Source organism: Dipodomys spectabilis, unplaced genomic scaffold, assembly GCF_019054845.1.
Source record: "Dipodomys spectabilis isolate Male_0828 unplaced genomic scaffold, ASM1905484v1 ptg000317l, whole genome shotgun sequence".
NCBI classification, from domain to species: domain Eukaryota; kingdom Metazoa; phylum Chordata; class Mammalia; order Rodentia; family Heteromyidae; genus Dipodomys; species Dipodomys spectabilis.
In genome coordinates, this window is record NW_024870994.1 from 733,061 (window position 1) to 753,416 (window position 20,356).

The 20,356-nt window shown below is 41.1% G+C and overlaps 1 protein-coding gene across 6 annotated transcripts in view; it reads left to right on the forward strand.

Annotated features, from left to right (window-relative positions):
* Ncoa3 (nuclear receptor coactivator 3) overlaps positions 1-20,356 on the forward strand; it is a 96,497-nt gene that overhangs the window by 10,824 nt on the left and 65,317 nt on the right. The window lies entirely within an intron of this gene.

Consider the following 20,356-nt stretch of genomic DNA (forward strand, 5'->3'; position numbering starts at 1 on the left):
CTTTAACCATACCTCCTTTGCTGGCTTTTTTGGCTCCATTGCTGGTTTTAACCATAGCTCCATTGCTGGCTTATTTTGGAAATAAGAGTTTCATACACTTTGCTGCCCAGGCTGACTTTTTACCATGATCCTCAGATCTCAGCTTCCTGAATAGAATGTAGATAGGAGGCATTGGTGCCAAGCAGATTTTTTTTCTTTTTTTTGGGGGGGGGTCCAAGTTTGTCATTCTACTTTTTTTTTTTTTTTTGTCGGTCATAGGGCTTGAACTCTGGGCCTGGGCGCTGTCCCTCAGCTCTTCAGCTCAAGGCGAGCGCTCTACCACTTGAGCTACAGTGCCACTTCCAGCTTATCTTTTTTTTTCTTTTTTCTTTTTTTTCTTTTTGCTTATGTGGTGCTGGGGAATCGAACCCAGGGCCTCATGCATGCAAGGCAAGCGCTCTACCACTGAGCCACCTTCCCAGCCCCTCTACTTTTTAAATTAGAGAGTTAAGACCATTAACATTTTCAGTTAGTATCCAAAGGTATGCTTTATTTACTCTCATTACTTCTTTCCTCTTCCTGCTTTGCTAATCTATTCTTCTAGTAGGGTTTATTCTTTACTGTAGTTTTCTGTTATTAACTTCTTCTTTCTCTGAATAGTATTCCCTTAGGTATCTTTTTTTCTTTTTTGGTCTGTTGTGGGGCTTGAACTCTGGGCCTGGGCGCTGTCCCTGGGCTCTTTAGCTCAAGGTGAGTGCTCTACTGCTTGAGCCACAGCACCACTTCCGGTTTTCAAGTGGTTTACTGGAGATAAGAGTCTCACGGACTTCCTGCCCGGGCTGGCTTTGAACCGCAGTCCTTATATCTCAGCCCCCCTGAGTAGCTAGGATTACAGGCGAGAGCCACCAGTGCCCAGCTTCCCTTAGGTATCTTTTGCAGAGTTGGGTTAGTAGTTGGAAATTCCTTCAGGTTTTGTTTATCCTGGAAGGTTTTTATTTCTCCTTCAATTATGAAGGACAGCTTCACTGGATATAGTAGATTGATAATTGCCTTTCCTGGCTTAATTTATGCCTTTCCATGCTCTTCTTGCCTTTAGTAGCTGTGTTAAGAAATTTTTTTTTAATGGGCTTGCGATTATATATTGATTGCTGCTCTTCTCTTGCAGCCTCCAACATTCTTACTTTGTATATTTAGTATTCAGTATAATATGACTCCTAGTTTTTGTTCTCTGATCCTTCTGTTTGGAGTTCTGTAAGTCTCTATCACATGGTTGACACTCTTAAATTTGGGGAAGAAGTTTTTTTTTTTTCTATTTCATTGAATAGGTTAGCTATACCTCTATTTGCTACAGTATTGCTTTTCTTTTGTACCAGGGGTGTGGAACCTCTGGCCAGAAGGCTATATATAAGGTCATCTAAATGAGTTGGTGCATTATGAGATAGACAGTCTTTTTTTCTTTTGGTCAGTTGTGTGCTTCTTGCTAGCTCCCTAGGGTTGTCTACTTATATTGATAGTTTTGCGTGGTCTACAAATGATATTCTAAATATCCAAATGGCACTTGACAGAAAAAAGCTTCCACACCTATGATTTGTAGGTTTGCTCTTGTCCCAGAGGTCTTGCAAATCCCATGTGTACTTTCTTGGGTTTGAGAAGTATCTTTGATTGATTGACTTGATTATTATTATTATTTTTTAAGTCGGTCCTGGGGCTTGAACTCTGGGCCTGGGCGTTGTCTCTGAGCTCTTCAGCTCAAGGCCAGCAGTCTACCACTTGAGCCACAGTGCCACTTCCGGTTTTCTGGTGATTAATTGGAGAGAAGAGTCTCACGGACTTTGCTGCCTGGTCTGGCTTTGAACCATGACCCTCAGATCTCAGCCTCCTGAGTAGCGAGGATTACAGGCGTGAGCCACCTGTGCCCAGTGACCTAATTCTTTATTTTCAGGCTTTGATATCCTACTTTCAACTTGTTCTGTTAGCTAGGCTTTAGCTGAGCTTTTATTGGTGCTATTGAGCTCTTCATTTTTCTTTTCTTTTTTCTTTTTTTTTTTGTGTCGGTCATGGGGCTTGAACTCTGGTCCTGAACGCTGTCCCTCAGCTCTTCAGCTCTACCACTTGAGCCACAGCCCCACTTCCAGCCTTTTCTGCTTATGTGGTGTTGAGGAATTGAATCCAGGGCCTCATGCATGCAAGGCTAGCACTCTACCACTCAGCCACCTTCCTAGCCCTTTTCTTTTCTTCTCTTTTTTTCCCCTTTCTTCTTTTTTTTTTTTTTTTGTTGGTCATGGTGCTTGAACTCTGGGCCTGGGTGCTGTCCCTCAGCTCTTGAGCTTAAGGTGAGCTCTCTACCACTTGAACCACAGAGCTACTTCCAGTTTTCTGGTGGTTTATTGGAGATAAGGGTCTCACAGACTTTCCTGCTGGGTCTGGCTTTGAACCATGATCCTCAGATCTCAGCCTCCTGAGTTGCTAGGATTACAGGCATGAGCCACCGGTGCTATGGTTGAGCTCTTCATTTCTAAGTTCAATTTGATGTTTGTGAGATTTTTATCTCCTCTTTATAAAAAAAAATTGGTACTGTTCCTGGGGCTTGAACTCAGTGCCTGGGTACTGTCCCTAAGGTTTTTTGTTTCGTGCTGGTACTCTACCACTTAAACAACAGCTCTGATTCTAGCTTTTTGGTGTTTGGGAGATAAAAGTCTCATGGACTTTCTTGCCTGTGCTGGACTTGAACTGTGATCTTCAGGTATCAGTCTCATGAGTAGCTAGGATTACAGGAATAAGCCACCATTGATGGCTTATTGCCTGATCTTGGTAATATAGTGTCTCCCTGCTTCCCAAGACCTCAGGATAGTTGGGACTCCTTTTTACTTTTCTTCTGTTGGCTTGATTGCTCTGGTTTTGTGCCTTCCTGCCACTTACCTTAGTTATTATCTTGGTTCTAAAGAACTTATCTTAAAGGAACTCATCTTAGCTCTTTTCTCTTTCTGTCTTCAGGATATCAGAATATAGTCTTTTCTGTGTCACTAGTCTTCTTCTGGGGTATGATTCTTCTAATCTGCTTCCTTTTTATTTTTTGGAGACTGGGTTTCCATAAAGTCCAGAATGGTCTTGAACTGGAAATCCTCCTGCCTCTGAAGAACTAGGATTATAGATGTATGCCACTATTCCTGCTTTGTACATTTAACTATTAAAAGTCATTATTGAGGTCAAACTGTCTGAAAGTTAATTTTATCCTTTTTTTTGGTTGTTCTTGTTGGTCATGGGGCTTGAACTCTGGGCCTGAACACTGTTCCCTCAGCTCTTCAGCTCTACCACTTCAGCCATTGAGACACTTCCGGTTTTCTGAGTGATTTATTGGAGATAAGAGTCTCACAGACTTTACTGCTCGGGCTGGCTTTGAACCTGGATCCTCAAGTCTCAACCTCCTGAGTAGCAAGGATTACAGTCATGAGCCACAGGTGCCCAGCTAATTTTACCATTTTTAATTAAATGAATCAGTAAATCCTTGTCTGTTTCCTCATTTATTAGAACAAATTAAAATGAAAGCATCCAATATGTTGGTCTGATGTCATCCTAATGAAAAAGTGATTAAAAAAAAAAAAACCTACCTAAAAAACACTGGCTATGAGGGCTGGGAAGGTGGCTCAGTGGTAGAGCGCTTGCCTTGCATGCATGAGGCCCTGAGTTTGATTCCTCAGCACCACATAAGCAAAAAGAAAAAAGCCGGAAGTGGCGCTGTGGCTCAAGTGGTAGAGCACTAGCCTTGAGCTGAAGAGCTGAGGGACAGTGCCCAGGCCCAGAGTTCAGGCCCCACAACTGGACCCCCCCCAAAAAACAAAACAAAACAATAACAACAACGGGTATGAGTATACATAGCTCAGTGTGTTAGAGTGCTTGTCTAGCATGTGCTAAGGCCTGGTTTGATTCTCTAGCACCCTAAAAAGAGTAAGAACATGGATTCATGCCTTTGAGGTTTTGTTATTACTTTTTTTTTTTTTTTTGTCGGTCGTGGGGCTTGAACTCTGGGCCTGGGCGCTGTCCCTCAGCTCTTCAGCTCAAGCCGAGCGCTCTACCACTTGAGCTACAGCGCCACTTCCAGTTTTCTGGTGGTTTATTGGAGATAGGAGTCTCACGGTCTTTCTTGCCCGGGCTGGCTTTGAACCGCGATCCTCAGATCTCAGCCTCCTGAGTAGCTAGGATTACAGGCGTGAGCCACCAGCGCCCGGCTTTGTTATTACTTTTTTTCTAACCTTCACTAAAAATCTTCTTTCCCCCTTCAATGCTAGGGATCAAACCCAGGGTCTTACACATGCTAGGAAATTGATCTGAAAATCTCAGTCTATATGAATTAACCCACTGTTATGGAATGCGTTCAGAGACAGACAGATGCACACCTACTTATTCAGATAATCAGCATCACAACATGCTATGTTAAGTTATTGTAACTTTAAATCTCTTAAGTGTTTCCCTAGATACACTGTTCAAAAGGCATTACATGCGTCTTAATTAACCAGTTCCTTAATTTAAAGATAAATTTTAATTCTTTTCTATCTGAATTATTTCTGTTACACTGAAATTTTGAAAGGTTTAAAAAGATAGTTTTTTAAAAAAAGAGTGGAAATTTCCAGCTTAAAAAAAGTCAGACTACTGGTCTAATAGCTGCTTTGCAGGAAAAAAGAAATATGAAAAAGAACCGCAGACGTTCTGGATGTCAGCCTGTGAAATTTTCCACTATTTCCCATAATGACATGCAGTCTTGCTTATACTCTTGTACTTGGTTCAACTGCATTTGCACTCAGCCTGGAATTTGAAGTTACCATGTCAGTGATAAGATGACATCTGGCTAGCTTTATAGTGGATAGTGGATAAATTCACACATACAAGGTACTGTTTATTTGCTTTATCTTTTCCTTAATGTAGTTGTAAGCACTGAACTTGGAAAATTACTTAAAACTCTTCTAATTTCAAAGTTCCTACTTGTTGTAAAAGATTTTTTGTAATAGTAGATTTATCATGCATCTAAACAGCTAATGTAATCATTCCTTTGCTGTGCAAATAAAAATTTTCTAGGATTTTATACTCTGTAGAATACTCAAAAGTAAAACAAAATTTTACAATTATTTTTAATAAAGATTTTTATAAGCTCAATATTCATTAGGTGTGATTCAAGAAATATTTAACATTTTATATATGATTTTAGGTTCCTCAAAATATTGGAAGTCTGTGTATTAAAACTGTATTGTACCTTTTACTTGGCTCTTCAGAAGTTTAAAAACAATATTATCCCATATTCTCAGCAGTGGAAGTGCAGGTTGCCAGCTCTATAAGTTGGCAGATTAGAACATTGAGTACATCACAACCACACTGTAAAATACCTGCCTTATTTGTCTCTTAGGTGGCAGATAGCTTATCAGTGGTATTAAGGAATGAAAGGGAAATTCAGGTTTTGAGTTAACTTGTGTGTGTGTGTGTGTGTGTGTGTGTGTGTCTGTGTCTGTGTCTGTGTCTGTGTCTGTGTGTCTGTGTCTGTGTCTGTGTCTGTGTGTCTGTGTCTGTGTGTCTGTGTCTGTGTGTGTCTGTGTCCTGGGGCTTGAACTCAGGGTCTGAGCATGGTTTCTGAGCTTCTTTGGCTCAGGGTTAGCATTCTGTCACTTTGGCCACAGCTCTATTTCTAGCATTTTTATAGTTTTTTGGAGATAAGAGTTTCATGGACTTTTCTGCTTGGGATGGCTTTGAACCACAATCCTCAGGTCTCAGCCTCCTGAGTAGCTAGAATTAAGGGCATGAGCTACTGGTGTTCAGCTAACCTTTTTTTTTTGTCAGTCTTGGGGCGTGAACTCAGAGGTTGGGCACTGTCCCTGAGCTACTTTTGCTCAAGACTAGTACTCTACCACTTGAGCCAAAGCACAACTTCTGTTTTTTTTCTGTATATGTGGGACTGAGGAATCGAACCCAGGGCTTCATGCATGTGAGGCAAGCCCTCTACCACTTAGCCACATTCCCAGCCCTTGAAGTCTTTTTTGACATTAAGATTCTTTTTTTTTTTTGGGTCCGGTCGTGGGGCCTGAATTCTAGGCCTGGGCACTGTCCCTCAGCTCTTCAGCTCAAGGCCAGCGCTCTACCACTTGAGACACAGCGCCACTTCCGGCTTTTTTCTTTTTGCTTATGTGGTGCTGAGGAATCGAACCCAGGGCCTCAGGCATGCAAGGCAAGCGCTCTGCCACTGAGCTACCTTCCCAGCCCCTCTTTTTTTTTTTTAATCTTCTCTCCTATATGTTATATATACTTCTACTGTTTTCTTTAGGAACACTTGCTTTCTTCACTCTTAAATATCACTTCACACCAGGATTTTTTTTTTGTCACATGGTTTTGCACAAACTCTTGCTTCAGCCACTTGAATGCTGGGATTACAGGTGTTCATTTTTTTTTGTTTGTTTGTTTGTTTTTGGGTCCGGTCATGGGGCCTAAACTCTGGGCCTGGGCGCTGTCCCTCAGCTCTTCAGCTCAAGGCTAGTGCTCTACCACTTGAGCCACAGAACCACTTCCAGCTTTTTTCTTTTTGCTTATGTGGTGCTGAGGAATCGAACCCAGGGCCTCAGGCATGCAAGGCAAGGGTTCTACCACTGATCCACCTTCCCAGCCCCATGTTGTTCTATTTTAAACAAGAGTTACCAGATGCTGTCTGGATATCTGGATTTTTCCCCCTTTTTCTGTGGGCTGGGATTGAGCGTTGTACACAAATGCACATTGTTACTGAATTACATCACTAGGCCCAATTAACTGCTCCATTAAAAAAAAATCAAAAAACATACCCTGGAGTTTGAACGTGGGGTTCTGTGCTTGTTTGATAAGCCCTTAACCACTGGACCTTGACCTCTAGCCTTCCCATTTAACTTCTTTACTTGAATTGTGGCCATCAACTTAATTTTGCATGGACCATCATTTTTCCTTGGTCATCATCATTATTATTATTTTGGTAGTTTGGGGGCTTGAACTCAAGACCTGGGCACTGTCCTTGAGCTTTCTGTTTATGTGGTACTGAGGAATTGAACCCAGGACTTCAATACATGCTAAGCAAACACTCTACCACTAAACCACACTACTAGCTGGTAATGGCTTATTTTCCTTTAGAAAGGTTACAGAATGTAATTTGTGCTATATTTTCATGATAGTCAAGCTAGTTCAACAAATGACTATATATGAAAAACAAGAGGATTTAAATATTCTATTTAGGTGACCTCTAGTTGATTTGACACAAGTCTTTGGGTCTGAGAATGAAATAGTAATTCATGATGTGATTTTTAGGCATGCTTTTAGAAATAAAATATGTAATATTAATTTGTTTGAGTTGGAGGGCAGTAGTAAACCTGAGCTCTACCAATGTTCTTTCCAGGAGAGCTTGATGTTCAGCTCTTTAACTACAATTATAAGGCTTTTGTAAAAATGATTTGTGCACACATATTGTAAGATGATTTAAAAATATAACTATAATTTGCTCTGCCTCTTGAGAGTTTGTATTTCATAAATAACCCAAATTATTCTTCTCTTGAAATGAGAATGTATGTTTTGTTTTTAGAAACTAAAGGTAACTTTCCACTTATTTGTGTCCCCCCTTTTGCTTTTTTTCAGCATTTATTGCCTTTTTCCTTAAACTATTTTCCTCTTTTCTTCCTCCTCCTCCTCCTCCTCCTCCTTCTTCTTCTTCCTCTCCTTCTCCTTCCTTTTTCCTTCTTCCTTCTTTTTTTTAGCACCCATCCTGAGGGTTGAACTAAGGTCTTGGGCATGTCTCTGAGCTTTTGTGCTCTAGGTGAACGCTCTCCTACTTGAGCCACAACTTTACTTCCAGCTTTTTACTGGTTAATTGGAAATAAGAGTTTCTTGCCTGGGGTGGTGTTGAACTGTGATCTTTCAATCTCAGCCTTTCCCTACACTTTTTATTTGGGGGGGGGGCAGTCCTTGGGCTTGAACTCAGGGCCTGGGCACTGTCCCTGAGCTGCTTCTGCTCTAGGCTAGCACTCTATCACTTGAGCCTTAGTGCCACTTCTGGCTTTTTTGTTTATGTGGTACTGAGGAATAGAGCCCAGGGCTGTTCATTCATCCTAGGCAAGCACTCTACACTAAGCCACATTCCTAGCCCTCCCTAAACTTTTATTGTTAGAAGAAAGCTTGGGTGCCCAGCTTTGACTTTGCTGTTTCATAAGGTTTTCCCTAATGGCATGCCTAGATTGCTATTTTTTTTTTTTTTGGGTCCGGTCGTGGGGTCTGAACTCTGGGCCTGGACACTGTCCCTCAGTTCTTACTGTCCCTCAGCTCTTCAGCTCAAGGCTAGCGCTCTACCATTTGAGCCACAGTGCCACTTCCGGCTTTTTTCATTTTGTTTATGTGATGCTGAGGAATCGAACCCAGGGCCTCATGCATGCAAGGCAAGCGCACTACCACTGAGCCACCTTCCCAGCCCCCTAGATTGCTATTTATTTTTTTTTAATTTAATTTAATTTTATTTGTGAACATACTGTACAGAGGGGTTACAATTACATGGGCAGGATAATGCATACATTTCTTACCAAGCATTGCAGCCTCCTCCTTTGTTTACCCTTCACATCCCTTCCCAGCCTCCCCCTCCCAATCCCAATCCTTCCCCCCCTGCACCGACATTGTAAAGCTCGTTTTGGACATGACAGCTTGTACTTCTCATTATTGCAACAGGTCTACCTGTATCCTTAAATGACTTGTTTTTCCCCATCTCCTCCACAAGTTATACTGACATCAAATACAGTGAAAGCAGGGGTTATACTGTGGGGGAGGAACATACAAAGCAACAAAGAAGTAATCTTATAAATGCGTTAGAAACACATGCATGAAAGAAAAAAGACATTAAAATATATATCTAAGGGTTCATTTTCTTAACATCACATTATCTGACCTTTTCCGCTTGACTCACATATACTAGATATTGCAAATAAGGGAAACCATGGGACCTATGTTTCTTTGGGCCTGGCTTACTTCACTTAATATAATTTTTTCCAAGTTTTTCCATTTCCTAACAAATGGGGCAATGACTTCACATAGAGCTCCCCTATGACCCAGCAATCCCACTTTTGGGCATTTACCCAAATGTTTACAAACAAGACCACACTAAAGCTACCAGCACAACTATGTTTATTGCAGCCTTATTTACTATAGCTAAGATATGGAACCAACCCAAATGCCCCTCAGCAGATGAATGGATCAAGAAAATGTGGTATATATACACAATGGAATTCTATGCCTCCATCAGAAAGAATGACACTGCCCCATTTATTTCTTTATTTTTCTGGTCCTGAGGCTTGAACTCTGGGCCTGTGTAGTGTCCTGGGCTTGAACTATGGGCCTGAGCTCCTTTTACTCAAGGCTAGCACTCTACCACTTGAGCCACAGTGCTACTTCTGGCTTTTTCTGTGATTTAATTGTAGACAAGTGTCTCATGGACTTTCTTGCCCAGGCTGGCTTCAACCAAGATCTTCAGATCTCAGCCTCCTTAGTAACTTAGATTACAGGCATGAGTCACTGGCACCTGGCTAGATTGTTATATCTTTCTTGGATTGCTTTATTTTTTTTATTAGCACACATTAGTTATTCATGGGGAGTTTAAAATTTCCACACATGTATACAGTGTATCCCAACCAATTTTACCCCCTATCACCTTTCTTCTCCCCTTCCTAAAACAATTTTGGCAGGTTTCATTGTTCTATTTTCATATATGCAACAGAGTGGCTTTTTTGTTAAACTGTTTCTTCTCCTTCTTCCTCCTCCCCCTCCTCCCCTTCCCCCTCCAACACTTCCTCCTTCTCCTCCTCCTCCTCCTCCTCCTCCTCCTCCTCCTCCTTTTTTTTGGTACCCATCCTGGTCAAACAGACTACTTTGACCATATTCATCTTCCTTCACCTCCTTGTCAGCCCAACCCCCTCCCAACAGCTCCTTCATGGGCTGCTTAGTTTTTATAATGTTTGAGACAATCTGCTGACTCACCTTTGATCTTTCTTGTGCTGTAGAAGTTGTATGGCTAAGAGAACAAGAACTCCTGAGTGCTGTTAGTTTGTATACTGCTATGCCTTTGGTGTTTAGGATGGTGTAAGGTGCTGAATGAGTTGTCAGATATTTGTTGAATAAATTCAGAGTAACTGTATCAACAGTTGCTATTTATTGAGCATGTACATATAGCAAAATGCTAAGCACTTTGGATGTGCAGTGAATTACAGTGAATGAGTTGTTTCCTGACCATATGCCAGGATTTATTTAAGGTTGGAAAATTTGTTGAGATGCTGCTAGCTACTACTAAATTCCATTGTAAGAGAAGCCATCAGTTATCAAATGCATAACTGTTGTATGTACTACTAGGAAAGCAAGTGTAAAATGACAAGTTAAACTATTAGATATTGTCTAATAGCTTGTGTATTAATTCTGGTTTCAAGGACATAAAAAACCCCCAAGAATCTCTAAAATAAAGAATGCCAATAATTTTAGATTGTCTCATTTGTCAACCATGAACTTTCTAAAGGTAGATAGTCTCATTTTAGAGTTGAATAAATTGAAACTCAATTTGGGCACCCAGTGGTTCACACCTGTCATCCTATTATACAGGAGGCTGAGATCTGAAGAGCAGAGTTCAAAGCCAGCCCAGGCAGGAAAGTCTGTGTTATCTCCAATTAATCACAAGAAAAATGGAAATGGTGCTGTGACTTGAAGAGGTAGAGCACTAGCCTTAAGTGGAAAAGCTCAGGGGCAGTGCCCCAGGCTCTGAGTTCAAGCCTCAGGACTGACAAAAGCAAAAAAAAATTTAAACTCATCTGTTAAATGTACAAGCTGTCAAGGTGGGAGATCCAAATGGAGGTCCCAAGTTTTCAATGCCAGGTTCTTGTTATTATCTACCCCCACAGCCTTAGTGATTAAAAATAGGTTAAAATATGCATGTGCCTGTCAACTCTGACTTGAAAATTATTAATTATTGTGGCTTTAAACATTTCTTTTTTGTTATTTAAATTAACCCATTTGTTGTAGGTTAAGGATATCTGAAGTGGTAAAGTCCCTACTGGTCTTTCAAATCTTTCCCTCTTGTGAGGTAGACTTGATTGTTGAGACAGAAGTGGTGTTGAAGGTCCAGCACAACTAGCCACTGTTATGTGCAGGAAAACTGTGCCAGATTCCCATAGCCCGATTACTCATCTTGATTTTGCCACAGAAGGAACCAGGTGTACTTGATGTGCTGGCTGATTTCAATTTTCTTTGCCAACTTCTGGAGGAAGGCACCATCTTAGGTACCATATTTGTGGGCAGTTTAGACTTCCTTGGCCATATCACTATGACCTAAGCTGTGCTCAGACAAAAACATTTTCCTAATTTATTTTTCCTTTTTAAAATCTAAATAAATATTTCCTTTACTGTGTACTAGCTACTTTATATGTCTGCATAAATATAGCCTTAGCACACAATTTAGGGGAGATTAGAAATATGAAAATAATGTCAATTAGAGATTTCAATAACATCTCATGAGCTAATGAAAGAAATTTAACAAGTCAATGAAGGATTAATTGCCAAATAAATTGAACAAAAATTGCTTTTAGAGTTCAGAGGAAGTAAATACCACTTGAGGCTAGTCTAGAGAAAGATATGTGAATTCCTTGGAGATGTGTACAGTTAGTGATACTATTTACTCTACTTTTAAATCAGATTACTGTTAGACAAGAAACAGCGAACTGAACACAAAGAATTTTTGTATCTTAATATTTTTATATCTGAGAACACTTGAACTAAAATAATAGAAAAGTAGGAATCATTGTACATTTACATCAATTAGATGGAGAGATAATGTACTTTTAGAAGAAAGTACATTTCACATTGGGTGAAAGAAAGGATTCTCTTTAATGCTTCCAGGGCTTTGCCACATTAATTGCCAGTTGTAGGTTTTGTGCCATTGCCAGCGGTAATGGTATTCATGATAAACTACTAAAGTTGGAAAGAAGCACTAGCCCTTTTTATACTATGAATGTACAGGAAAAGATGCACAACAAAGAATGGGTCCAGTGTTTCACACTACAGTTCTGAAACAGACTTATAACAGTGAACATTAGGATTTAAAGTAGGTTACATGTTTCACAGACCAGTAAGTACTAAAAGCTGGGCAAGTGGGAGAAATGCACTTTGGGTTTAGGGCTAATTTGAGGCATTTTAGTTAACCATGTGGAGATAATCTGAGTGAGGCACAACTTAGGGTTTTTTGTTTTTTCCTTTTTCTTCTTTTTTTTCCTCCTGTGCATTGCTGGGAATTGAATCGTGGGGTCCTACACATGCTAGGCAACTGCCCTACATCTAATATTATTTTTGAGACAGGGTCTTGCTACATGTCAGGCTGGCCATGAACTCAAGATCTACCTTGTCATTTCCTCAAGTTTGATTCTCTGTTTCCTCCGGAAATGTGTTTTGCATTTTTGCGGTTGTGTTTTGCGGTTTTATTGTGTTTGAGAAGTTGGTATGCACTTTTCATGTTTCGGAGCTGGTTTGTCAAACTTACAAATTAATTAATCGGTTGTGGGTCTGAAACTCTAGGTCTGGATGCTGTCCCTCAGCTCTTCAGCTCACAGCTAGCGCTCTACCACTTGAGCCACAGCACCACTTCGGGTTTTCTGGTGGTTAATTGGAGATAAGTCTCATAGAGTTTCTTGCCCGGGCTGGCTTTAAAGGAACCATGATCCTCAGATCTCAGCCTCTTGAGTAGCTAGGATTACAGGTGTGAACCACCAGTGCTCGGCATGCATCTATTTTTCTTTTCTTTTTTTTGTGTCCGGTTGTGGGGCCTGAACTCTGGGCCTGGGCGCTGTCCCTCAGCTCTTCAGCTCAAGGCTAGCACTCCACCACTTGAGCCACAGCACCACTTCCGGCTTTTTTCCTTTTGCTTATGTGGTGCTGAAGAATCGAACCCAGGGCCTCAGGCATGCAAGGCAAGCGCTTCTACCACTGAGCCAACTTCCCAGCCCATGCATCTATTTTTCTGAAAGAGTGATTTAGCCTTTTTTTTTTGGTAAGTCGTGGGGCTTGAACTCTGGGCTTGGGCACTGTCCCTGTGCTCTTCAGCTCAAGGCGAGCACTCTACTGCTTGAGCAACAGCCCCACTTCTGGTTTTCTAGTGGTTTATTGGAGATAAGAGTCTCACAGACTTTTCTCCCTGGGCTGGCTTTGAACCTCGGTCCTCAGATCTCAGCCTCCTGAATAGCTAGGATTACAGGCGTGAGCCACCGGTGCCCGGTGACTTAGCCTTTTTGTCTTTGGCTAGATATAGAAAAGTTTTTTTTTTTTTTTTGGTCTTAAAATCGATTTAGGCATTTGCATGTTTAGCTGATTTTTCCGTAGGCATGCATTGAGTCCTTACAGTGTGTGCTTTCAAGGTTATTGGTTTTTAGGTGCTTGCTCTTTTTCTCTTTTTTTCATTGCCTTGATTCTCTTCCCCTCTCCCCTTTTTTGGGACTCCTGCAGTATATCTGTTAGATCTTCTTTGCATATTGTGTGTGTGAAATAAACTTCCCAATGATTCCCTGTCTACATAGCCAACTCTCTTCTCAACCTTGCCATTTGGAGTTAGAATTTGACATCTCATACTCACCATTTCTAAAACTGAGCTCCTGGTCTTTTCCCCTGTTCTTTACCAGAAACTTCCTTTTTATTTGTTGGTAACTTTGGCTTCTATGTGCTCAGGTAAAAATCCTGATTCCTTTCCTCCACATCTGTATATTGCATGTATCTAGAATCCAGTTATGTCTCAACTTTTCCACTGAGCCACCATGGTCTGTGAGTTACTCTAATCACTGGGCTAGATCTCCTTGTGTTTTTTTTTTTTTTTGTCCTAGGGCTTGAACTCAGGGCCTGGGCACTGTCCTTGAGGCAATTACCACTTGAGCCACAGCACCACTTCTGGCTTATTCTGTTTACGTAGTACTGAGAAATCAAATCCAGAGCTTCATGTATGCTAGACAAACACTTTAACACTAAGCCACATTCCCAGCCTGATGCTCCCTGTGTTTTACCCTTGGCTCTGCATAGTCTCAGTAACAACTGTTGGAGGGATCTTGCTTGTTTGCTTCCCCTAAAGATCCTGCTGGGGTTCCCCATTTCACTCTCTGAAAACCAGAATCCATACTACAGTCCTGTGTGGTTTGCTCCTGAAACCTTTGCTTGCTTCTTTCATTCTGCTCACTTATTTTTTGAGACAAAGTTCTCACTATAGTAGTAGACTACAGTATGCTATCATGATCCTCATGATCATCCTGCCTCAGTCTTCCCAGTGCTGGGATTTGGGGCATCTGCCACCATGCCTGGCTTTCTTGCTTTACTTTTTTTCCTATTTTTTTTTTTTTTTTTTTTTTTTTTTACATCCTGGGGCCTAAATCCAGAGCCTGGGTGCTGTTCTTGAATTTTATTTTTAAAATTTATTTATTTATTTTTGGGTCCGGTCGTGGGGCCTGCTCTGGGCCTGGGCCCTGTCCCTCAGCTCTTCAGCTCAAGGCTAGCGCTCTACCACTTGAGCCACAGTGCCACTTCTGGCTTTTTTCTTTTTGCTTATGTGGTACTGAGGAATCGAACCCAGGGCCTCATGCATGCAAGGCAAGCGCTCTACCACTGAGCCACCTTCCCAGCCCCAATTTATTTATTTATTTATTTATTTTGCTCAGGGTTAGCACTCTGCCCACCTGAGTCACAGCCCCACTTCTGGCTTTTGGTAGTTAGTTGGAGATAAAGAGTTGCAGGGATTTTTCTGCCCTGGGCTGGGTTTGAACCAGTGATTCTCAGATCTCAGTCCTGAATAGCTAGGATTACAGGTGTGAGCCATCGACATCTGGCCCTTGCTCCACTTTTGATCCAGTGTTCTTCATTCACTATAGCATACCCCTGCATTTGGGTGTGCCCTTTCGGGGGTTGCTCTTTCTGTCTTATATAGGACTAACTTTACCTCAAATCTTACCTTCTCAGTCAAGCCCACTCATAATCTTACTACTGGAAACCTCTGGTTGGCTTCTAGTAGGCCAGTAATTTACTTACTGTATTATTGAAGGATAGGAGGAGTCTCAGTTCCTTTGGTTTGATGATATAAAATACTTAAATAGGTCTGGCACATAGTAGATGTTGTTGTTGTTGTCCTCCTTCCTCCTCCTTCTCCTCCTCCTCCTTTCTTCTTCTTCTTCTTCTTCCTTCTTTTTTCTTTTTCTTCTTGTTTTGGGGCTTCAATTCAGGACCTGCGTACTGTCCCTGAGCTTCTTTTGCTCAAGACTAGCACTTTACCACTTGAGCCACAGTGCCACTTCCAGCTTTTTCTGTTTATGTGGTACTGAGGAATTGAACCCAGGGCTTCATGCATGCTAGGCAAGCACTCTACTACTGAGCCACATTCCCAGTCCTTACAGGCCCTTACTTCCTTGGCAGAGCCATTTCTACCCTGATCTATGGCATTAAGGTGTTTTTAAGCATACAAGTCCTTAAGTCCTTGTGTTCAATCCCCAGTTACCCCATCTTCCTTACATCTTTTTCTGTGTTGCAAAATATCTTTCATCATCAAATAATGTAGAGGAGATATTAAGTTCCTGGACTTCATTGGTTTTATATTGGCTCCTGATCTTTTTTTTTCCCCCTACCTCAGTCATGAGCCTTGAACTCTGGGCCTGTGCTCTGTCCCTCAGCTCTTCAGCACTTGGCAAGCGCTTTACTACGTTAGCCACAGCAATACTTCTGGTTTTCTGGTGGTTTATTGGAGATAAGAATCTCATGGACGGGCTGGGAAGGTGGCTCAGTGGTAGAGCGCTTGCCTTGCATGCCTGAGGCCCTGGGTTCGATTCCTCAGCACCACATAAGCAAAAAAGAAAAAAGCTGGAAGTGGCACTGTGGCTCAAGTGGTAGAGCGCTAGCCTTGAGCCGAAGAGCTGAGGGACAGCGCCCAGGCCCAGAGTTCAGGCCCCATGACCGGACCCTCCCCCACCCCCCCCAAAAAAAAAAAAAAGAATCTCATGGACTTTCCTGCCTGGGCTGGCTTTGCACCATGATCCTCAGATCTCAGCCTCCTGAGTAACTAGGATTACAGGTGTGAGCCACCAGCACCTGGCTTACCTCCTGATCTTTTTAGACTGGAATTGTTTGTAGAAATCCAGTTAAAAAGAAAAGCATGGTGCTAGGGGAGTCTGGCTTGTAAACCTAGCAACTCAGGAGGCTGAGACCTGAAGATCACAATTCAAAGCCAGCCCAGACAGTAAAGTCCAAGAGACTCTTATCTCCAATTAACCATCAAAAAGCCGAAGGTAGGGTTGTTGCTCAAATAGTAAGTAGAGCACCAGCTTTGAGTGAAAAAGCTAAGGGGTAGTGTCTAAATTCTGCAGTCAAACCCCAGTATCAGTACAACAAAAAGAAAAGAGAAAGGAAATAACAGTGAAGATGGACGTATACCTAAAATTGGTTAAAGATAGGGAGGAATTTAGAGTAGTATTATATCTATTACATGCAAGGGAAATCCTTTTCTATTTTCTTGTTATGAAAAGCCAGTCATAATAGTTTTTTTTAATGCATTTGTTTTTATTGCATTTTCAATGGCAGTTTGAGAAGGAGGGTGGAATTATGAGTCATCTTCCTCAGATACAGGCTGGAAAATAAATGTTATTTACCAACATAAATGTTTGCTTGAAGATAGGGTCTCAATATATAGGCTGGCCTTAACTCACCATCTTCTTGTCTCATAGTACTGAAATTACAGCCACGCTTCGCCACACCCAGCCAGTGTTTGTTTCATTTTCACAGTTATTAAAAGATTACAACAATGCTGATTCTATTGAAACATTTTATATGTACATTTTTTATAAGTGAAAAATTATTATTTGTTTGTATTTTAGCAATTTAGTCTGCCTATTTAGGAAGCACAAAGGAAAATAATTTTTGCACAGCTTGATTTTTTTTTTTTTTTTTTTACCATGAAGATAACGATTATGTCCCTGTCCATCTAGAATAAATAGGAAGGTTAAAATAGAAGGGCAGTATGAACATTGTTAACACTTTTTCTTGATGGGTTGTGGGAATCTTGAAGGGAGGTCTGTTTCTCCTGGTTTTAAAAATTCTGATGCACTAGGTTGGTCCTTTCCTGAGGATGAGGCACTTTTGTGGTAGTGTTGCCATGGTGACTGTCTTCCCAGTGCTGCCTCAAGGTCACTCATCACTCATAGTACGGAATACTTGGATTTCTTTAAAGAAAAATGTCAATACTCAGTAGATAAAATGAAGTTATTACATTGTATCACTCAAGCAGTGCTAAAAAATTATGAACAATATATTGTTAACAGTATTGGTAAATTATATTCTTTTAATATTAAATTTTAACCTGCAAGATTAGAAAAAGAATGGTAAATTCATAAAATAACTAAGCCATGTATTCTAATACTTGGATTTTAAAAGTCACAAAATAAATAAAATCAAGCTACTTTTTTTTGTGTTCAGGATGTCTACACATAGCTCCCTTAGTATTTATTTTTTCATAGGAAAACAAGAGCAAAGATTCCTCAGCATTTCTTTTTTTTTTTTTTTTTTTTGGTAAACTTAGCTTGAAGTTGCCAGTTGTTTCAGCAGCTGTTCATGAGAGCAGATCTTTATATTGCAAACTTCATTTTAGAAGTCTATTGTCTATCTGGCTTTCATGTACACGTTGCATACTGGTATTAATTTTTTATTGCCCTTATTTGCTGAATTTTTATCTGTATAAATATAGGTGTTATGCCAGCAAAGCTGTTCTCAAAGGATTGCATGTACGTTTGTTATCAAGTGGCTTGCCAGAGAAGTGAAATGTGAAAAGAAATGCCTCATTGCCTTAGTTTTTATTCTGTCTTGTTCTATGGAGAGAAAAGTCAGAGCTACATGCTTCCATTAGGTTGGAAGGTGACTTTGAAATTGGAGATGGGAAAGCATTATTGTAAAAAGGAAAGTGCTACTGAAACAAACAAGCAAAAAAGCTGTTAAAACATACCTGGCTGGAAAATGTGATCTTTTAGCTAATGAGAACCTGACTAGTTGGCTGCACTTTCAGGAGAGTTGGATAATTGGTTCCCGTAAAGCATTTTCATCTCTGCTCCTGCAGAGCATACCTTTGCAGTGTCTCATCAAGATATTTTTACATGCTTGAAATTTCAATGAAGGAAGAGTTCTATAGATAGTATTGTAAATATGCCAGGTAGTATAGTATAGTTTCATGTGTGCAGATTTGTGGAGTAAAGTGTTATCTGAGAGTGTTTTTTTACTGATTTATTTGGTAAATGGAGCTAATTTAAAACTATGTGAGCTATGATATAAAGCAACAGGATCTAAAACATATTAGCCTGAGAGACCAGTGTCCTGTACTGATCCTATCTGTATTTTACTCTCTGAATGTATTCATAGAGTTCTGTGTTGCTTTTTTTGGGGGGGGGGGGGTTGTGGGGCCTGAACTCTGGGCCTTGGTGCTGTCCCTCAGCTCTTCAGCTCAAGGCTAGTGCCCTACCATTTGAGCCACAGTGCCACTTCTGGCTTTTTTCTGCTTATGTGGTGTTGAGGAATCAAACCAAGGGCCTCATGCATGGGAGGCACTCTACCACTGAGTCAACTTCCCAGCTCCTTCCTTCCTTCCGTTTGTCTGTTGTGGGCTTGAACTCTTGGCCTGGGTGCTGTCCCTCAAGCTCTTCAGCTCAAGGCTACTACTCTACCACTTGAGCCATGGGGTCACTTCGGGTTTTTTTTTCCTTGGTGATTTATTGGAGATAAGAGTCTCACTGAATTTCCTGCCTGAGCTGGCTTTGAACCATGATTCTCAGATCTCAGCCTCCTGAGTAGCTAGGATTATAGGTGTAAGCCACCAATGTCTGGCTTGTGTTGCATTTTGTCTATAAAACAAGGTAAAGTGCTTTAGTTCAAGTGGCAGAGCACAAGGGAGACCCTATTCAATTCCCAGTACTGCTAAACAAACAAGGGACAGCAAGCAAGCCAGCCAGCAACAAAACCTCATAAAATAAGGTGGTTCCATTCCCATTGTGGCCTGCAGGGTCACTATTGCTTAGTGTAGTAAAATTTGGATTATTATTATTATTACCATTCATACGAATCTATAATGCTGAATCTTTCAAACTGATTTGTTTGACTTGGATTCCAATTACTTTTAGTTTTCCCCAGGTAGTTATGGAGTGATTTTTGTATTCCAGGCACATATTTAACTCTGATGCTTTGAGAGGAGAGGAGGAAGAGTGAGAGTGGTTGGTTATGTGGCAATAATTATCAAAAAACATTTTGTGATTAACTCTGGCAGGTTAGAATTGACTACAGAAATAGAAATTGAAGGTTTTTGTAATGTTCTTTTTTTCTTTCTTTGTCAGTCATGGGGCTTGAACTCTGGGCCCTAACACTGTCCTTCAGCTCTTCAGCTCAAGACGAGCACTCTACCACTTGAGCCACTGTGCCACTTTCAGTTTTCTGAATGGTTTATTATTTCTGTCTGGGCTGGCTTTGAACCATGATCCTCAGATCTCAGCCTCTTGAGTAGCTAGGATCACTGGGGTGAGCCACCAGCACCCAGCTGAAGGTTTTTTTGTTGGGGAGGGCAAGAGGGGGAAGGGGGGGTTCGGTTGTGGGGCTTGAACTCTGGGCCTGGGCACTGTCCCTCAGCTCTTCAGCTCAAGGCTAGCACTCTACCACTTAAGCCACAGTGCCACTTTGCTTATGTGGTGCTGAGGAATCAAACCCAGGGCCTCATGCATGCAAGGCAAGTGCTCTACCACTGAGCCACCTTCCCAGCTCTCAGCTGAAGGTTTCTTTAACTGTAGTGTATGAAATCCTTGGCTTCAAAAGCTGGTGCTTTGCACAAGTGTTTTTTTTGGTTAAGAATGTCATTTTTTGTTAAAAGTATTTACAAAATTTTATTCCTTCCTTTCTGCCCTTTCCCATTTCTTCCCTCCCTCCCTCCCTCCCTCCCTCCTTCCTTCCCTCCTCTTTTCTTTCTCTCTGTCTTCCTTCCTTCCTTTCTTCCTTTCTTCCTTTCTTCCTTTCTTCCTTTCTTTCTTTCTTTCTTTCTTTCTTTCTTTCTTTCTTTCTTTCTTTCTTTCTTTCTTTCTTTCTTTCTTTCTTTCTTTCTTTCTTTCTTTCTGTACTGGTGCTTGAACTCAGGGCCTCTTGCTCTTCCTTGACTTTTTTTTTTTGGTCAGTCATAGGGCTTGAACTCTAGGCTTGGGCTCTATCCCTCAGCTCTTCAGCTCAAAGACTAGCACTCTACCACTTGAGCCACAGCACCACTTCCGGTTTTCTAGTGGTTTATTGGAGATAAGAGTCTCACAGACTTTCCTGTCTGGGCTGGCTTTGAACC